Below are 15242 nucleotides of genomic sequence, written 5' to 3' on the forward strand. Positions count from 1 at the left end.
ATCACCCCCTGGTGGGCATGCCGGGTGGATCCCGGTTGGGTGCATGCAGGAGTCTGCCTGTCTCTCCCCGTTTCCAGCTTCGGAAAAATACAAAAAAAAAAAAAAAAAATTAAACATGGAAAACACTCAGGCACTATGCTAAATGCTTTATGTGGATCTTCTCAAGCTCTGCGATAGCCTCATGACGTAGGTGTTACATTATCCCCATTTTATAGATGAGAAAACTGAGGCTCAGGGGTTAAGAGCATTGCCCAAGATCAGGCAGGAAATGAACTGCAGACAAGCAATTTGAACCTAGGAATTTCAATTCCAAAGCCTAATCTCTTCAAGTTTACTGTCATATTTGAAACCTGATTATCTTTGGGTTTATCATCATCTTTGTCCCCTCCATCCAACCAACTGCAAAATTCTGACCATTTTATTAACATTTTTCTGCATTTCTAGTTCCTTCATTCTTCCTAACGGTTTTTTTTTTTTTGCATCCTACACACATGTAACTAACTCAGGAGCAGTCATTGCAGAGTTTAGTTGAGGCTTAGGCTGAGACTGGGTTCTTACTTCTCCTTATTTCTGGGTTTAAAAACTTATGATAGAGCTGTATGTTTCACTTGTCAAAATGAAGAGAAAAGATTAATCATCTTTATACCAAAAAAAATTTATTTTAAAGACTAAAGAATTGCTTACTATAAAAATCATATTTGGAAAAAAAATCGTATTTGGGCCTGACCAGGTGGTGGCGCAGTGGATAGAGCGTCAGACTGGGACGCAGAGGACCCAGGTTTGAAACCCAAGGTCACTGGCTTCAGCGCAGGGCCATAAACATGATCCCGTGGCCCCTGGCTGAAGCCCAAGGTCACTGGCTTAAGCAAGGGGTCAGTGCCCTACTGCCTCCCCCCCAGTCAAGGCACATTTGAGAAAGCAATCAATGAATTAAGGAACCGCAACGAAGAATTGATGCTTCTCATCTGCCTCCTTTTCTGCCTGTCTGTCCCTATCTGTCCTTCTGTCTGTCTCTGTCTCTGTCTCTCTCACACACACACACACACACACACACACACACACACACACACACAGAGTCATATTTGGGCCCTAGTCAGTTGGCTCTGGATAGAACGTTGTTTTAGCATGCAGACGTCCTGGGTTCAATCCCTGGTCAGGGTACATATGAGAAGCTACCATCTGCTTCTCTTTCCCTCCCTCTCCCCCTTCTCTCTCTTTTGCTCTCACAGCCAGTGCCTTGATTGGTTCTAGCATTGCCCCTGGGCGCTGAGGTTAGCTGGTTGATTAGAGCACAGCCCCAGGGTTTGTCGGTGGATCCCAGTCGGAAAGCATGTAGGAATCTATCTCCCCTCCTCTCACTTAAAATAAATAAATAGGCCCTGGCAGTTGGCTCAGTGGTAGAGCGTTGGCCTGGCGTGCAGAAGTCCCGGGTTAGATTCCCGGCCAGGGCACACAGGAGAAGCGCCCATCTGCTTCTCTACCCCTCCCCCTCTCCTTCCTCTCTGTCTCTCTCTTCCCCTCCCGCAGCAGCCCAGGCTCCACTGGAGCAAAGATGGCCCGGGCGCTGGGGATGGCTCCTTGGCCTCTGCCCCAGGCACTAGATTGGCTCTGGTAGCAACAGAGCCACGCCCCAGAAGGGCAGAGCGTCGCCCCCTGGTGGGCGTGCTGGGTGGATCCCAGTTGGGCGCATGCGGGAGTCCGTCTGACTGTCTCTCCCCGTTTCCGGCTTCAGAAAAAAAATACAGGGGGAAAAGAAAAATTAAAATAAATAATTTAAATAAATCATATTTGGAAATACTTATTTACAAAAGAAGTTCAAATAGGTTATTCGTTTTACAAAATGCCCACTCCAGAATCCATTTTTAAATAGCAATCCCAAATGGTCAGCATTACTGCAGGATTTAGAATAATTGTTTTTTTCTTCCTCTACCTTCCAAATTGCCTAATATGCTCTAACTGTTTTGGGAGGGAAAAAAAAGAATAGCAATTTCCCAGAGTATATACACATAACTAATTTAAATAGATACTACAAGCATATGGTTAAGAAAATTTTTTGAGGCACAAAAGGGTATAAAGTGCAAACACCCTCCTACTCCTAATCCACCAATCACCTTTCCCACGGTGTTTATCAGAACTACACTTCTTCTTTCTCTCCAAAGATGCAAAGACCTTCATAGCACATTTTAAAGACAGTGTGGTTAGCAAAACTCTAGTTTAAGAAAACTTTTCAGAACGTCCCTACGGCTCAATGGGTGTCTGAGCTAGTACCACAGCTGGCACAGGACATTTGATTCAACTGTCAAGTGTTCTTGGCATTCCATTCCCTCTATTGTCTTATCTTTGAGAAAGGTAATCCAAAGATTATGGACCGAAATAAAATCAGAGGAAATAACCTTAATACGTGCTTTGAAAAAGTAAAGCACCATACAAAGGAAATATACTTGTTCTTGTTATCATAATAGGGTCAGTTTTAAGGTTGAAAAGGAAAGACACAAATCTGGGATCCATGGGCTGTCCTCTCACGAAGGGTGGAGTAGGGCGGATGAGAGAAGCCGGAAAGGTGAGGAGGTCTTATTTCCATCTGGTTTTGGAAATAAGACCCAGATTTGGGGATCCTGCAGGGCTGGGTGTGGAGTCTGGATTGTATAGGAAGTATAACAACACCAGTGGAGTATTAAAAAAGAATGTGATCTGATTGCCATTCAAATGAGTGAATTATGTAAAATGCCTAGCAGGGTGACTGGCATACAACAGCCACTCAAATTAGTTCCCTTATCTCTTCACATCTTAACAAGAACCACATAAAAGCTCTTGGTTGGCATCAGAAAACTGCCAGGTTCCCAGACAGCAGATCTCAGAAGGAGCCAGTGTTAGGCAACCGCTTTCCTGCCCTTGCAGCAGTTTGTTTTTATCCCCTTGCTGGGCTTACCTATCATAATACACTTACTAATTGCCTATAATGGATCAGGTATTTGCTAAGTGCTTAGGAAGAAATCTCCAAGACTCAGAACATGAAGTTAATAAACAAGTCATGGATCCAAATAACACAAAGCGCCTGACCAGTCGGTGGCGCAGTGGATAGAACGTCGGTCTGAGATGTGGAGGACCCAGGTTCGGGACCCCGAGGTCGTCAGCTTGAGCATGGGCTCATCTGGTTTGAGCAAGGCTCATCATCATGGACCCAAGGTCGCTGGCTCGAACTTGGTCTGCTGTAGCTCCCCGGTCAAGGCACATATGAGAAAGCAATCAATGAACAACTAAGGAGCTGCAATGAAGATTGATGTTTCTCATCTCTCTCTGATCCTGTCTGTCTGTACCTCTCTGTCCCTCTCTCTGACTCTGTCTCTGCCACAAAAACAAAACAAACAAAAAATAACACAAAGCATAAAAATAACACAAAGCAGGACAAAAATTCAGAGAAAGAATGGAGAGGTTCAGTCCTGGCAGGGTGACTAGGTTTGTTAGAGCATCGTCCTGATACACCAAGGTTGAGGATTCAATCCCTGGTAAGGGCACATATAAGAAGGCCCTGGCCGGTTGGCTCAGTGAAGAGCATCGGCCCAGCATGCAGACATCCCAGGTTCGATCCCTGGTCAGGGCACACATGAGAAGTAACCATCCGCTTCTCTTCCCCTCTCTTTCCCCCTTCTTTCACTCCTCCTCTCCTGCAGCCAGTGGCTCAATTGGTTTTGAGCACTGGCCCCAGACGGGGGTTGCCAGGTAGATCCCAGCTGGGGTGCATGCAATCCATCTACTTTTTTAAAAAATAGAAAAAGAAAGAACAACCAATGAACGCATCAATAAGTGGAACAACAAATCAAAGTTTCTCTCTCACTCTCTTGAAAATAGATAAATAAAAAATTTTAATTAAAAAAAAAAATACAAGTTCAGAGAAAGGCATTACTGGAGCCTGAGGCCGCGACAGGGTCCGGGGTGGCGGGAGGTGCAACCGTGGTAGCATGTGGACAGGGACTGGGAAGATGAGAAGGGTTTGAAACCTCAGAGGTGTGGAAAAGAACAAGTTCAAATACGAGGAAGGCCCCTGGGACAGGGGCCTGTACTGAAAATGGGGAACAGTTCACTTTGGTTGGAACACAGTATACAGAGGGAAGTGTTCGAGGACAAAACTAGAAATACAGGCTGTGGCCAGATAGTAGAGGGTCCTCAAAACCAGTACATGAATTTGGGGCTTTATTCCAATAGTTAAAGATCCCTAAAAGGATTTTGAGGTGGGATATGACAAGATCAGAGCTATGCCATTAGGAAGTTTAAGCTGGAAGAGGCCAGGGGGCTAAAGTGGATACAGGAAACCAATCTGGAGACGCCTCCAATAGACTGGCTGAGAGCTACTAAGATTTTACCCACTCACCTCTAATTCTCATGCCAACCCTGGAAGACTGTCATGTTACTCATTACTTTGAGAAGTTAAGTGACTTTATGTTAGGTCCTATGTGTGGAAGAGTCATGGTTTGAAGCTTAAGGCTTTCCACATGGAGGTAGAATTATTAGGGACTTAGAAAGTGACCAGATGCAAAGATAAAGGAAAGCAAACAAGACTCTGCGATTTCAAGTCTGGGTGACAAGATATATCCTGCCATTATCAGAAATAAGGAAGATCGACTGAAGGACTTTGACAAGGTTTACTTTAGGTACGACGTGCTGAAATGTACTTGCAGATGTCCAAATAATCATGCTTGTAGCTTGTCCGTCTGCCCTCAAATCCCCTTTGTATTGAACCTTTGGTGCCCTGCCCTGTTTTCCCCTTTGCCTACTCAAGTTCGGACAGCCTAGTCCTGTGGGCCTTCCTGCCCAGTTTCTGAACATGTCGCATCATTCCTGACAACATTGTTCTGGCTACCGGTTTGGTGTGTTCTTCTCACTGCAGAGTGGGTGTTCACACACTTGGCTGAGCCCCGGCTGCTCCAGTGACTACCATCCACTCCCGTACGTCTAGCCCTATGGCCCCTCGCTCTGTGCTCAAAAGCCTCAGATTATAATCCTGGCACCAAGTCCCCGTCCATGTGCCCTTGTTCTCCGTGAGACAGTCCAGAGAAAGGAGACACATAAAATGAAGATACGATAAGACAGAAATGACTCACCATCGTGCTCTTTTAATCACAGAGTATTTCATAATACACTGCAGAAGGTATGTGTTGATACACAATTACTGTATAATTATCTAAAACCCCAATTGCTGGATGCGAATTTGGTACCATGGATGATGTGAACGCGGACAGGGTGATTCATGAGGACCTAGGTCTGTACAAAGAAGTGGTAAAAAGTAAACACACACACAAAAAAGTAAACACAGCCAGATGGGAAAGGTCAGATACAAGTCAAAGCCCCACAAACACTGGATAAGAAGTACTTCCCAAAAGAAAATGAAAATCAGCCAATCATCCATTCTGACTAAGAATGAAATATGACCACAAATGAGAACCGAGATGATGGTGAGATTTGCCAGGAGTGGGTTATGTAATACCCACAGCTCATCTAAATGTAAAAGCAACAGACGGCATGTTCGTTTTCTCGTTCAGTTAATGCTCACTTACGGAGTTTCGTCTGTTTTGGTAGGCTGTGTACAAACTGTTCCTATTCTATTTACAAAGTGTTCCTGGGGTGTCACACATTTTTTTCCTTGTTCTTGATTACTTCCATATGTAAATAAATTCAACTTCTGTCCAATTACTTAAGCGGTATTTAGGCCCTTGCATATTTTCTAGGAATCCAAAGGGCTCTTCACCCTTGTTGTTTCAGATTCCAAATGAACAGTGAGACCTGCAGCTTCAATCTAAACAACTGAAAGTGTAAAATGTAATTATCACTTTTTAAAAGTCAATAAAAGAAACTTAAGAACACTGAAACTCATTGAGGTGGCAATGACACAATAGTCAGAAACTGGCACAGAACATTGCGTCCAAAAATAAGAGGACTTGTCTATTATGAAAACTTGAAACAAAAGGAGAATGGCTACATAATATTTCAACCAAATAACAGAACCTTAAGTAAGCATTAAAAAATCATATTCAGCCTGACCAGACGGTGGTGCAGTGAATAGAGTGTCGGACTGGGATGTGGAGGACCCAAGTTCAAGACCCCGAGGTCACCAGCTTGAGCACAGGCTCATCTGGTTTGAGCAAAAGCTCACCAGCTTGGACCCAAGGTCGCTGGCTCGAGCAAGGGGTTACTCGGTCTGCTGAAGGCCCGCGGTCAAAGCACATATGAGAAAGCAATCAATGAACAACTAAGGTGCCACAATAAAAAACTGATGATTGATGCTCCTCATCTCTCTTCGTTCCTGTCTATCTGTCCCTATCTATCCCTCTCTCTGACTCTCTCTGTCTCTGGGGAAAAAAAAATCATATCAGCCTGACCTGTGGAGACACAGTGGATAAAGCATTGAACCTGGAAGGATGAGGTCGCCAGCTCAAAGCCCTGGGCTTGTCCAGTCAGGGCACATACGTGAAGCAAGTACTTACTATAAGTCGATGCTTCCCGCTCCCCCCAACACTTTCTCTCTCTCTCTAAAAATATCACGTTCAAAAAATATTAAGAAAATATTCACAGTATAATGCAAGCTAAAACTGCAGTCTAAAATGTTATGATTCTAATTTTATTACTTATATTTATACTAGGTTCACATGTATAAATAACAGACTAAAAACACTGAAACACACAATGCTATAAACCAAGTAGTAGGTTTACAGATAACTTGTACCTTAATTATCATTATACCCTTTTGTATTTCCCAGGGTGTCTAACCACTCTTAGAATCAGGAAAAATCACTTAAAGCTTCAAGAATATTTTAATATAAAATATATTACAGAATATTATTATTAAACCTGATTCTCTAAAGAGAAACACTGAGTAATAAGATAACAAACAAATATGGCTTGAGCATTCAAGTCAAAACTTGGAAATAGATATATATATATATATATATAACAGGAGAAATGTCAAAGTAAATTAGAATAATAATAATTAAGGGATCTGCCACTTCAGTACTGGTGAATTAGGTAATGCAAGCCAATCTTGCTGAGGACATCTAGAAAATCGGGACAAAATATAAACAAATGTCTGTGGGAAGGCATGGAGAGGGAACTAGGAAGTGAAGAATTACTGGGCTGTCATCCAGAAGGCAGAAATACCCTGGGGTGTTTGTATATTCCAGAAAAGACTGATGAGAGCTAAAAGCTTGAGCAGCACCCTGACAGTCTGCTGGGCAAGGGTGTCAAAAGTTAGTGCATGCCCTGGCTGGAGAACTTGGATGCTTAGGGCATTATCCTGAAGCACAGAGGTTGCTGGTTCAATCCCAGGTCAAGACACATACTGGAGCAGTTCAAAGTTTCTGTCTTCCCCTCTCTCTCCCTCTCTCCCTAAAATCAATAAATAAAAAAATGTAATAATTAAAACAAAAGCTGGTGTATAAAGCCTGCTGAGTGGGGCGGAGGGCAGAATTTCCCAGGAATCTGCCATTAAGTCCTGAAGGGACCTAACCAAGGAAGTAAGGTGAACCAGAAGTACACAAGCCTTAATAGAGACACAGACCACCTTTGCATCCTCTGAATCCTGAGCTTGAATTAAAGAGATCCCCGGACGCTAGACCTTTATTTATAAGCTAGCAAAATCCTTAGTGGAGAAAGAGATTGTCCTACGCCTCAAATATTTCTTCAATTTTCAAATACAATGTGCAGAACATAGAAAACAGAATACGAGGTGCTAAGAACAAGAACCAACAGAAACACGAGACAACAGAAACAGAGCATATGTGCTCTAGATATTAAAGTGAATGCGCAAGCTCTTTAAAGTGACTATGTTAACAGAATTCCAGAAGGAAAAAAAAATGAAAATTTTGGCAAGGAATTAGAATCACAAAAAATGGACATCATAGTCGAGCCTGACCAGGCGGTGGCGCAGTGGATAGAGCGTCGGACTGGGATGCAGAGGACCCAGGTCTGAGACCCCGAGGTCGCCAGCTTGAGCGCGGGCTTATCTGGTTTGAGCAAAAGCTCACCAGCTTGGACTCAAGGTCGCTGGCTCAAGCATGGGGTTACTCGGTCTGCTGAAGGCCCGCAGTCAAGGCACATATGAGAAAGCAATCAATGAACAATGAAGGTGTCGCAACAAAAAACTAATGATTGATGCTTCTCATCTCTCCGTTACTGTCTGTCTGTCCCTGTCTATCCCTCTCTCTAACTATGTCTCTGTAAAAAAAATAAATAAAATAAAAAAAATTACATAGTCAATAAATCAAGAATTCAGTGAATGGCCTGACTGGGCAGTGGCGCAGTGGATAGAGCGTTGGACTGGGATGCAGAGGACTCAGGTTCAAGACCCCGAGACGCCAGATTGAGCGCGGGCTCATCTGGTTTGATCAAGGCTCACCAGCTTAAGCCCAAGGTCGCTGGCTCGAGCAAGGGGTTACTTGGTCTGCTGTAGCCCCACGGTCAAGGCACATATGAGAAAGCAATCAATGAGCAACTAAGGTGTCACAACAAAAAACTAATGATTGATGCTTCTCATCTCTCTCCGTTCCTGTCTGTCTGTCCCTATCTATCCCTCTCTCTGACTCTCTCTCTGTCACTGTAAAAAAAAAAAAAATTCAGCCCTGGCCGGTTGGCTCAGTAGTAGAGCGTCGGCCTGGCGTGCGGAAGTCTCGGGTTCGATTCCCGGCCAGGGCACACAGGAGAAGCGCCCATCTGCCTCTTCACCCCTCTCCCTCTCCTTCCTCTCTGTCTCTCTCTTCCCCTCCCACAGCCAAGGCTCCATTGGAGCAAAGATGGCCCGGGCGCTGGGGATGGCTCTGTGGCCTCTGCTTCAGGCACTAAAGTGGCTCTGGTTGCAACAGAGCGACGCCCCAGATGGGCAGAGCATCGCCCCCTGGTGGGCGTGCCGGGTGGATCCCAGTCGGGCTCATGCGGGAGTCTGTCTGACTGCCTCCCTGTTTCCAGCTTCAGAAAAATAAAAAAAAAATAAAAAATTCAGTGAATGGTTTTAACCCATTAGACACAGATGTAAGAAAATTAATAAGCTAGGTAAGACAGAAGAAAATATTCAGAGAGCTGGCTTTAATAAAAACAAAATAAGCAAGAAGATGGAGTTATAGCTTTAAAATGTTAGGGAGGAAATGCCTACTTGCAATTTTATATCAAATAAAAACATCCATCAAGAATGAAAATGGCCTGACTGGGTGGTGGCACAGTGGATAGAGCGTCGGACTGGGATGTGAAAGACCCAGGTTCAAGACCCCGAGGTCGCTCATCTAGTTCGAGCAAAAAGCTCACCAAGCTCACCAGCTTGAGTCCAAGGTCGCTGGCTCCAGCAAGAGGTCACTCAGTCTGCTGAAGGCCCACAGTCAAGGCACATATGAGAAAGCAATCAATGAACAACTAAGATGTAGCAACATGCAAAGAAAAACTAATGATTGATGCTTCTCATCTCTCCGTTCCTGTCTTGTCTGTCCCTGTCTATCCCTCTCTGACTCTCTGTCTCTTAAAAAAAAAAAAATTAAAATGGCTTGACTAGGTGGTGGCACAGTGGATAGAGCGTCAGACTGGGATGCCGAGGACTCATAGTTGCACCACTTTAGTTGTGTATTGACTGCTTCTCATACGTGCCTTGACCAGGGGGCTCTAGCCAAGCCAGTGACCCCTTGCTCAAGCCAATGTCTTGGGCTCAACCCAGCGACTTCTGGGCTCAAGCTAGCGACCATGGGATCATGTTTATGACCCCATGACTCAAGCTGGCAACCCCACACTCAAGCTGGTGAACCTGCACTCAGGCCGATGAGCCCACGGCCAAGTTGGTGACCTTAAGGTTTAAAACCTGGGTCCTAAGCTTCCCAGACCAATACTCTATCCACTGTGCCATTGCCTGGTCAGGTAGGAGATGACTTTTTATTTTTTCTTTTCCAAGTGGGAGGAGGGAAGATAGAGAGATAGGCTCCTGCATGTGTCCCAACTGGGATCCACCCAGTGACCTGGTCTGGGGATGATGCTTTGCCCATCTGGAGCCATGCTCGCAACCAAGCTATTTTTAGTGCCTGAGGCAGAGGCTCCAAGGAGCCATCCTCAGCACCTGGGCCAACGCACTGGAACCAACTGAGCCATAACTACAGGAGTGGGAGAGAGAGAGAGATGTGGGAGAGGGGGATAGAAAAGTAGATGGTCACTTCTCCTATGTGTCCTGACCAGGAATCGAACCTGGAACATCCACACCTTGGCCGACACTCTACCACTGAGCCAACTGGCCAGGGCTGATATGACATTTTTTTAACATCAGAAAGTAACAGACTTTTGGAAATCTTGAGAGACAAAGATTACAGTGCTAATCATTTTAGGTTATCTGTCTAAGTGACTAGGAATTAAGTGTTAAGAGAAAGTCCAAGGAAACAAAAGGATAAAAATGAGCCACTCTTGCTAGTCCTTTGGGTTGGATTATAATTACAACCAACATTTTAAGTTGCAGAAGCTATAAATCAAAGGGCAGTCTCTAGGTTACAAACTGTGAGAGAAAAAGATAAAGCAGTAAAATGGAAGTTGTACCTTTATTATTAGAGCCCCATTTCAACAGGCAAAGTTTAAAAATGTACTGCAGAGATTTTTTTTACTTCAAATTCAATGAGGTTTTTTAATCAACCCTGTAGCCCACAATGCCATCCTTCTAGCACGTCTTACTCATGGGTGATTAAATAAATCAAGAAACCCTATACAGGCCCTGGCCGGTTGGCTCAGTGGTAGAGCATCGGCCTGGCATGCAGGGGTCCCGGGTTCGATTCCCAGCCAGGGCACACAGGAGAAGTGCCCATCTGCTTCTCCACCCCTTCCCCTCTCCTTCCTCTCTGTCTCTCTCTTCTCCTCCGGCAGCCAAGGCTCCATTGGAGCAAAGTTGGCCCTGGCTTTGAGGATGGCTCTGTGGCCTCTGCCTCAGGCGCTGGAGTGACTCTGATTGCGGCAGGGCGAGGCTCCAAGATGGGCAGAGCATCACCCGCTGGTGGGCATGCCGGGTGGATCCCGGTCGGGCGCATGTGAGAGTCTGTCTGACTGCCTCCCCGTTTCCAGCTTTGGAAAAATAAATAAATAAATAAATAAATAAATAAATAAATAAATAAATAAATAAATAAAAAGAAACCCTATACATACCACTTTATATTAATGGGACAGTATTTCCTCCTCTATCATAGCATTCGATGGATGAGGACTATCAGACTTCAGAGAAAACCTGATCAAATGCATACTGTTTTCAGCTGAGACCCAATCACTGGTCTTTTGATTACAAATATCACACATGGTCTTCCAGGAACCCTGGCTTCTCCCAAGAAGTCACCACACGGCACTGCATGCACAAGCCCTGGCTGACTGCCAACCAGCCACCTGGCAGCAGGCTCAGAATTCTTTCCAGGGGAGTATTCTGGACAGCCCCTCTCAATGTGACAGGAGGTTGGCAAGCAAAATGAAACCGGGGGAGGGAGTGGTGAATGGGAAGAACAAGTATATCTTAAAGAACATTCTGGATTTGTGAATGTGAAAAAATAACCCTAGCCCAGAGCTCAGTTTAGGATGAGCTATCGAGACCTAAACTCTGCATTAAAAAAGTACCTAGCTCTAAACAGATAGAAGCCTGTCATCTTGAAACGAGAATAGAAAATATCAAGCTCAAAATGGCTATAGTAATTTTTTAGTGCAGCAAAAATGGTGCAGAAATATACTTTATTTATTAAGCCTGTTAGTCCCTATTCATGGCCATCCTATTCCAACAACTTGGATTATTGTAAGATATGCTTTGAAAGACTGTAGTGATTGTATTACTTAACTCAGTTTCACTGTAATACATAAAATACTTCTGAAGCTGTTCACCAAAGACAGAAGTGATATTCATAAAACAGAATGTCTTTAATGAAACAAGAGCTAATACAGACATAACCATTAGAATATAAATTTTGCATTCAAAAACAGTGTTGTTATATAAATATTTATTATACTTTAGCTAAAATTCTCTAACAAAATAGCAAAACATTTGTCTGACCTGTGGTGGCACAGTGGATAAAGTGTCAACCTGGAACACTGAGGTAGCTGGTCAAAACCCTGGACTTGCCTGGTCAAGGCACATACAGGAAGCAACTACTACAAATTGATGCTTCCTTCTCCTTCCCCCATAAAAATCAATAAATAAAATAAAGTAAATAGCAATACATTTAATATAGCCAAAAACAAAATTCTGAAATTAAAGAGAATATCTTACAGAAATGCTTTGTAATCATAATGCTGAATGGTTGAATAATGCTTTTTCCTTTCCATAGATAAAATGTATGCTATAAGTAGTCATTACTATGAATCTAGGTAATGGACCGTTGTTGAAAGTGATATTGGCCTTGGCTGGTTGGCTCATCAGTAGAGTGTCGGCTCATAGTATGGAAGTCCTGGGTTTGATTCCCAGTCAGGGCACACAGGAGAAGCGACCATCTGCTTCTCCATCCCCCCCCCCACCTCTCTCTCTCTTCCCCTCTCGCAGCCAAGGCTCAAATGGTTCAAGAGTTGGCCCCAGGTGCAGAGGATGGCTCCATGGCCTTGACCTCAGGCGCTAAAATAGCTTGGTTGCCAAGCAACAGAGCTGCAGCCCAGCTGGTAGGGGCTTGCCAGGTAGATGCCGGTCAGGGAGCATGCAGGAGTCTGTCTCTGCCTCCCTGCCTCTCAACTAAAAAAAAAAAGAAGAAGTGATATCAATACCTAAATATTGTTATTTATTTAAAAGAAAAGAGTACCAGATCGCTTCAAAAGTAGATGGCCTCTGCAGATCATTGTGATTACCTAATGTTAAGGTAAACTAATGAAAAAATCATCTAGTAAATCATTAATTATCTGTTACTAATATAAATATATATCTTTAACAGTCTACTCTTGTTTATACACTTCAGAATAAATATCAAGAAGATTAATATTTGAGAAACTCCCATTTAATTTTTAAACTACTACTGGGGGAAAAACAGGAAAAGAAATATTCTCAAGTAAAAATAAAAGAATCAAAGAAGGTACCTGTTGTCATTTACTAACTTAATTTTTAAAACATTTCACAAAAGCCCTATGGAATTTGTTATTAATTTTTTTTCATATATTTTTTTAGATTTTATGTAATAATTTTGAAGAGGAGAGACGGGGGTTGGGGAGCAGGGAGCATCAACTCCCATTTGTGCCTTGACCAGGCAAGGCCAGGGTTTTGGACCGGCGACCTCAGCATTCCAGGTCGATGCTTGTCTGTTATTAATATAAAGTTTATTCCTTGCAATTATACTTTGGCTTGTACCACCAAACTTGAGTTACTTGTTCTATTCAACACCCAAGTTTAATGACATAGGCAAGATTCTAAGAAAAGGAGATTGGCATCAGCAATGTATAAAAGTCCACTAAAACCATTGTACCGAAAGTGTGGCTCGCAGACCAGCAGCTTCAGACATCACCCAGCCCTTGTTACTGATGCAGAACCCAAGATCCACCCCAGATCTAAGGAATCATAAATAAATGTCTATAAGAATGACAACTGCAGCCCTGGCCGGTTGGCTCAGCGGTAGAGCGTCGGCCTAGCGTGAGGAGGACCCGGGTTCGATTCCCGGCCAGGGCACACAGGAGAAGCGCCCATTTGCTTCTCCACCCCTCCGCCGCGCTTTCCTCTCTGTCTCTCTCTTCCCCTCCCGCAGCCAAGGCTCCATTGGAGCAAAAATGGCCCGGGCGCTGGGGATGGCTCTGTGGCCTCTGCCTCAGGCGCTAGAGTGGCTCTGGTCGCAACATGGCGACGCCCAGGATGGGCAGAACATCGCCCCCTGGTGGGCAGAGCGTCGCCCCCTGGTGGGCGTGCCGGGTGGATCCCGGTTGGGCACATGCGGGAGTCTGTCAGACTGTCTCTCCCTGTTTCCAGCTTCAGAAAAATGCAAAAAAAAAAAGAATGACAACTGCTGCCTGACCTATGGTGGCGCAGTGGATAAAGCGTCCACCTGGAAATGCTGAGGTTGCCGGTTCAAAACCCTGGGCTTGCCTGGTCAAGGCACATATGGGAGTTGATGCTTCCAGCTCCTCCCCCCTTCTCTCTCTCCTCTCTCTCTCTCTCCCTCTCTCTCTTCTCTCTAAAAATGAATAAATAAAATTTTAAAAATTAAAAAAAAAAAGAATGACAACTGATCTCTTAGCAGCAAAAAAGCTAAAGGACCGTGGGAGGAGAGCTTCAGTGTGTTAAGACACAATAACTGTCAACTTAGGATTGTATATCCAGCAAAAACATCTTTCAAGAAAGAGGGCTGCCCCAGCCAGGTAGCACAGTTGGTTAGAACATCATCCTGATACATTAAGGTTGTAGGTTTGATCCCTGGTCACAGCACATACAAGAATCAACCAATGGCCTGACCAAGCGGTGGTGCAGTGGATAGAGCGTTGGACTGGGATGCAGAAGACCCAGGTTCAAGATCCCGAGGTCACCAGCTTAAGCGCAGGCTCATCTGGTTTGAGCAAGGCTCATCAGCTTGAGCCCAAGGTCGCTGGCTCAAGCAATGAGTCACTCGGTCTGCTGTAGCCCCCCTTCCCCCCTCCCGTCAAGGCACATATGAGAAAACAATCAATGAACAACTAAGGTGCCTCAATGAAGAATTGATGCTTCTCATCTCTCTCCCTTCCTGTCTGTCTGTCACTATCTGTCCCTCTGTCTGACTCTCTCACACACACAAAAAAAATCAACCAACGAATGCATAAATAAGTATAACAACAAATCGATGTTTCTCTCCTTACACCCTCTCTTTCCAAAGTCAATAAATAATTATTTTTTAAAAAAAGAATAAGGGGTTACCTGACCAGGTGGTGGCACTGTGAATAGAGCATTGAACTAAGACGCTGAGGACCCAGGTACAAAACCCCAAGGTCACTGGCTTGAGCGTGGGCTCACCAGCTTGAGTGAGGGGTCTCCAAATGAAGAATTGATGCTTCTCATCTCTCTCCCTTCCTGTCTGTCTGTCTGACTCTTTTTTCTTTTTTTGTATTTTCTGAAGTTGGAAACGGGGAGGCAGTCAGACAGACTCCCGCATGCGCCCAACCGGGATCCACCCTGCATGCCCACCAGGGGGCGATGCTCTGCCCATCTGGGGCATCGCTCTGTTGCAACCAGAGCCATTCTAGCGCCTGGGGCAGAGGCCACAGAGCCATCCTCAGCACCCGGGCCAACTTTGCTCCAATGGAGCCTCGGCTGCGGGAGGGGAAGAGAGAGA

At 44.6% G+C, this 15242-nt stretch overlaps 1 protein-coding gene across 1 annotated transcript in view; it reads right to left on the reverse strand.

Moving 5' to 3' along the window:
* The window catches only part of LAPTM4B (lysosomal protein transmembrane 4 beta), a 76958-nt gene that overhangs the window by 48261 nt on the left and 13455 nt on the right, over positions 1 to 15242 (reverse strand). The window lies entirely within an intron of this gene.

Source organism: Saccopteryx bilineata, chromosome 3, assembly GCF_036850765.1.
Source record: "Saccopteryx bilineata isolate mSacBil1 chromosome 3, mSacBil1_pri_phased_curated, whole genome shotgun sequence".
Classification (NCBI taxonomy): Eukaryota; Metazoa; Chordata; class Mammalia; order Chiroptera; family Emballonuridae; genus Saccopteryx; species Saccopteryx bilineata.